The following is a 6086-nucleotide window of genomic DNA, read 5'->3' on the forward strand; positions in this document are numbered from 1 at the left end:
TGTTTGGTTTTCTTTATTTAAGGCACCCATCACGTTGTATGGATGCTGTGTTTAGCTGATTGTTAAAAAGACTATATGAGGGTTGTTTGCAGATATTTTACTGTATGATAACCAACTGATTTTGTGTATCTGTTCCTTTTCAGTGGATCATCTGGGAGCACTGGTTGGATTGTGGGTGTTGGTCCTTTGATGGTGGAATCTGTGCTACGATTTACACTGCATGCTGTGTGAATTTTGTGAATTTACGGTGTGTGGCACTTTGCGTTTGTGTGTGTGTGTGTGTGTGTGTGTGTGTGTGTGCATGCATGTGTGCGTGTGTGTGTTGATGTGTTTTTCTTTACAGGCACTATTTTGGGTGAACCTTTGGGGTTAAAGTGGGCCTGCACCCGTGGCCTGTCAGTCTTCCTTTGTATCCACTGGAATGTTTGGTGTTAATTGGTAATTGTAACAGTTGGTATCCTTTTCATGATTCATGTTGCAGTTTTAAATAAAATAAGGTACACATAATAAAGGTTTATATCTTAACTGATCCTGGATGTGTTGAGGAGGTTAATAAAATTCAACACTAAAATAAGAAATCTGTCTCTGTTTCTTTTTATTTGGTACACACTGAACCTGTTTAATTTGAATTAGTATTTCCCATGGGTAGATCCCAGGGTGGCGTAGTCGAGTAATAAGTACATATTGGGGTCTTTTGAGCCCCTCACGCTACATTTAGTAGGTTTGATGAAACATTTTGTATTGAGACTTTTATTTTGCGTTTTAAGTATTCTCAGAAAAAAACGTTTTACCTGTCAGTTGTTGTACTTCATTTTAGGGCAGGCAAAAATGGTTATTTATATCAGCCGGAAAAACAGAGGAAAAAAATCTAGCGATGATGTGAATGTTTGTTTTTTAACTTTAATAAAACCTAGAGTTTTGATTGATTTTCGGTTTTATAAAACTATGAGAAATCTTTCATCTTTTGAATTGATATGGTGCAGTCATGGTGCTTTGTGTCAAGTTTGTGAAGGTGATTTGTTTTTTTCTTTGTAATTTCTTTAGGCATTAATATCCTTTGTGTAATGTGTTGAATGTATTCTATGGTTAGTTTATTGTGAAGAGATACTGCTAAAATTGTAAATAAAGTATTTTTTTTATTTCTGTCTCTGTGTGTTGTGTTTTCTCCGGATATATACATTAGCAGAGGAGGAGCTTGCCCCCTGTTCTTTATCAGGTCATGGCCATCAATGTCCTCTCAATGGCACTGTGCAGGGATGGTTGGCGCGGGCCCAACAAAGGCATCACAAGGGAGGGCTGGACCGATGTGTTCTATTGGGTGAGATGTCACACCTGAGGTCAAACAGTGTTGTTAACGTTGGCGTATGTTTTCAGTTGTTTCCAATAGAAGCACTGTGCTTTTAAAAACTGCAGAAACCGGCAGGTTTTTTCCACGCTGAGCCCCTGGGGTTAACAGATCTAAGGTGATATCTGGACTGGATCACACGGGCTGAAGAGATTGACCCTGATAAAGATGATGAGAGTTCAGGAGACCAAACACAGCCGTATGTACATGCACGCATGCACGCACATTTTCAGATGACGTTTTGTTTTTACATAGATTTTATTGAAACCTCTCTGCATTACAATAATGTTCAAATATGATTGAATTGTATCTGCAGCATGCATTCCCACAAGTGAGACGTAATCTATGGAGACACAAAATCCAGAAGAGGACGAGAGGATCTTGTGCTGTGGACCTGCCTGGTAAGCTTCCAAGCTTCCAGGTCTTGGCTTACTTTTAGCTGTTAAGAGTCATGACATGCTGTAATGCCATATCTTTCACTCTTTCAGTCAAAATCTCACAAAGTCAAAGTTCAGGTCAGTAGCTCAATGTGTCAGTCTTGCATGTGCCTTTGTCCTATAATTTGAGGTGACATCAAACCAGAGGTGGGGGACTCGAGCCACATGACTTAAGTCTGACTCGAGTCACATTTTTCAGGTTTGTGACTTGCTTGATTAAAGCAGTGTTTCCCAATCCTGGTCCTCGGGCACCCCCTCCCAGAAAGTTTTAGATGTCTCCTTATTTAAAACACCTGATTCGACTCATCAGCCTCCTTCCAAAATGGTGAACATTGCTGAGTCCCAATTCGCCTACTTATACTACGACCTAAAAGTATGTACTGTTTTTGTGAGGAAAATGTACGTACTTTTGAGTGTGTATCAAAAGAGTATGCACGTTCTGGGACGTACTTCGATGACGTCATGCAACGTGAACGACAACGTGGTTGCCTAGTTACGCACACCAAACCCAGGTCGTTTGTGAGGCGGCTGGTTACGATGTTCATGTGCAACAATGTGTGTAACGAAAGCTACTTATTTTAAAGTCAAAATAGTTAAAGTTTATAGTATAACTATTGTTTAACGTATTTTATGCTTATTTTATACTTATGTATGCAAATCAAAAATACCGCAATGAAAATGAACCATGCTTTTACTATAGTAAAAGTTTAGTAACCATATTTCTTAATAAAGTTAACATTTGTACAGCCACAGTATTACTACAAATAAGTCAGTGTGGTTAAACTATGATTAGTGTAGTAAAAGGTGTTTATTTTCATAAGGGTTTATAGTAAGGTATAAATCTAAGACAGAAATATAAAAAGAAATACATAAAAAAGACACATGCATGACACAGTACTAAAGCCACGGTACTTTATTTTCACAACATCAACCAAATATTACGAGACAATGAAAGATAACTTTAATTAGGGTTAAACATTTGAATTCTTACACATAAAAGCTGAGGGCGCATCTCCGCTGCTGCGTCTGGCTGCCATGTTTACATCACCACAAAGCTCCTCCCTCCCGCACGCAATGGGTTGTGGGCAATATTAGCCGTTAGAGTGTGGATCGATCTGCACTTCGAAATCTAACCGGAAATAGTAGACCATCCGGGTATCTTTGGGATACTCATTTCAACATACTACGTTTTGGGACGTACTAATTCTAGTTTCGAATACTATTTAGGACGGATAGTATGCGAATTGGGACTCAGCACATGTGTCCCTAACAAGCTGATGAGTTAAATCAGGTGTGTTAAATAAGGAGACTTCTAAAACTTTCTGGGAGGGGGTGCCCGAGGACCGGGGTTGGGAAACACTGGATTAAAGTATGAAAATGACTTGACTTTGACTTGAGAACAAGTTACTTGAAACTTGACTTGAAGGGGACGACTCAACAATGACTTGAACTTATAATAAACAGCAATAAAATGATTATTGTGACGTCAGCACCACTAATCACCGTCTGTGCCTCAAACTGCGCCAAACATGGCAGACAGTAACGTTAGTCAAGCTCCACAAATAGTCTTGTTTGGCTATAAACTTTAAAGACTTTGAATTGGACCGTGCCAATAAAAAAAGATTTGCCAGATGCAAAATATGCAATGCAAGAATATCCGACAGGACAACCACAACATCAAGAACCATAAGGTAAGAATAAGGTAAGTTCCCTCTATAATGATTACTTATATTAATCTTCCTGTTTGTTATAATTTGGCCTTAGTTGCATATTATGTTTTTTTTTATTTGAAATGTGAACATTATCCTTACTGCTACGTCTCGTAAAAACAGTGGCGTCGCCTGAACTTTTTTGTTTTATTATTTAATAATTGCATGCCAAAACCATGACCAATGCTGTATTATAACTGCTATTCAGACAAGTTTTAAAAATTCTAAAAACTTGCAAACTGTTTTTTGCAAACTCTACTAGATTATTGTTATCACCTCTCAATGTACCACTGTGGTTGTTTAACTGTTTTATCACTGTATGCATTACCAATACTATTTACTACACTGCTATACAGACATGTTCTCCTCATATCCTGTTTGCACTCTTGGTTTTTATGGTCGATTTGACTTAATGTATGTAGGGATTGTTTAACAAAGTTTTAATATACAAATCATATATCATTTCTTATTTTACTTCTTATTGGTGTGTTTGCAGGGGCGGACTGGGACAATAATTTAGGCCGGGAATTTGACTCCATCCCAGGCCAACTAATCTACCGGACTGGCAAATCTTATAGGTTAGTATTATTAGTTGATATAACAGATAGACTACCCAACAAATTATAAACTCAGCCCCTGTGTTCATCTGACTGGGAATAAAATTATACAGTTTAAAATATAGAAAATGGGACTGACCAAGAAGAAATCTATCTTAATGAGTTGTCAAGATGCAGTCTATGTCTATACGTGAGCCCTCAAAAACTTACTAGGAATACACATGTATACAACCATACCACAGACAAATACAGTTGACTTACACTTTTTAAAAGGGATGAGACACAGTTCAAATGTTGATTTAAAAGACCTTTTTAAGAGCTGCAAATAGGTGAAATGACCGTAAAAAGCATAATTTGGACTTTTGGAGTTTTATAAAATGATAAACTTCACGTATCACCCTTTGTGTTTGCTGTAGTTTGTGGTTGACTGTACAAAAAGCAATGCAACACCTGACTTTAAAACATGCAATCAGCAATTGATGCGTGCTTTAACTGGTAACTTGACTGACCTGCTCCATTCTTGTCGAATATTTCTGTGATTTTGCAACATCTGTGACCAGGGCTTTTCTTTCTTTCACTTTCTGTCTCTGATTGTCCTTTGCGTCTGTGCTGCATATTTGTCAGATAAAGCCAAAGAGGCTGTGCGTTGCCAGCATAAGGTCATGTGGTGGCATTTTTGCACCCCGGTTGCCTGATTCGTAGAATTTTTTTGTTGTTCGTTCATTCCAGCCTGTCACATGTCAACCTGAGCTGACTGCACAGCAGGCCAAAACGACCACCAGGGTCCAGATGGCCAGTCGGCCCCTGTGTGTTTGTGTTGTGTTTGGGATATAAAATAAAATATAAAAATTTTATAATAAAACACTCTAATGATCAACGTTTAAAGGGACACAAGGCATTTTATGTTAATAAATCATCTTAGTAAGTCGTTATATGGTCAAATATCTCATTACAGGACGAATGAAGACTCTCTCGCCCGCCCCTACCGTCTGTAGGAAAAATACCCCACTTGCAAGTTCGCTGTATCCGACCCGGTGTCGTTCAGTCTCGCAAAGTCTCAGATATCGCGAGAGGCAGGATCACTTTACCGCAAACAACACAGATGCAGGCGAACGAAACACGGCTAGCGATTGTTGCAAATGGCAGAGCCGGTGAAAAACCCTTGACGGAAGTTTACAAGAAAAGAAAAAGAGCTTCAGACTTATATGTATATATTAGGTTTACCATACGTGCCATCCTTCCCGGACGCATCCTGGCCAGGATTTCGGGTGTGTCTTCCGGAAGTCATATTTGTCGACCGCATACATCATAGAGGATTGTTATTATATTACAGAAAAGCTACCATTACATTTTAAGGTAAGAATGATACTACAATTGCATGTTTTACGTTTTTAACTGAATGGTGTATGCGGTCAATAAATACGACTTCCGGAAAACGTACAGAAATCCTGGCCAGGACGCGTCCGGGAAGAATGGCACGTATGGTCACCCTATATAATATAGTGTGTATATGTATATAAAAGATGGATAGATAGATGTAGAAGGATAATATTTGTCTAAAGTTATGTAAGATCTATAAGTTCATCTGGTCGAATGACGTTTCCCCTTTGCTTGTCTGTATATTTGTATATATATATATATATATATATATATATATATATATATATATATATAAATAATTTTTTTTTTTTTTTTGGGAGAGTGGGCATGAGAGTATATGTGTATATATGTGTGTATATGTACACACACACACATATATACATATATACATGTATACTTTCATGCCCACTCTCCCAAAAAAACAAAACGCGAAAGCAGTAGTTTGCCTCATTCATATTGGTCGTTCACGGTAAAAATACTATTATGCATGACAACACAATAAAAATAAAAAATCAGTTGGAAAGGAAATATTATTTACCTTAGATATACAAAACTGGATTGGAAATAGCCTGTTCCTCTGTCAGATGTGTTGACAGCTGATAAGCTGGGTTGCGAGGGGGACAACAGTTTGTTTTTACGACAGTGTGTTTGAAAGCAT

The 6086-nt window shown here is 38.0% G+C and overlaps 1 long non-coding RNA gene across 1 annotated transcript; it reads left to right on the top strand.

Annotated features, from left to right (window-relative positions):
- Positions 1 to 1680: 1680 nt before the first annotated feature.
- On the top strand, positions 1681 to 4148 carry LOC129437406 (uncharacterized). Its single transcript, XR_012367804.1, has 3 exons — positions 1681 to 1746; positions 1834 to 1860; positions 3988 to 4148. It is a non-coding gene; the product is annotated as an uncharacterized lncRNA (long non-coding RNA).
- The last annotated feature ends 1938 nt before the right edge of the window (positions 4149 to 6086 follow it).

Source organism: Misgurnus anguillicaudatus, chromosome 24 (assembly GCF_027580225.2).
Source record: "Misgurnus anguillicaudatus chromosome 24, ASM2758022v2, whole genome shotgun sequence".
Taxonomy (NCBI): domain Eukaryota; kingdom Metazoa; phylum Chordata; class Actinopteri; order Cypriniformes; family Cobitidae; genus Misgurnus; species Misgurnus anguillicaudatus.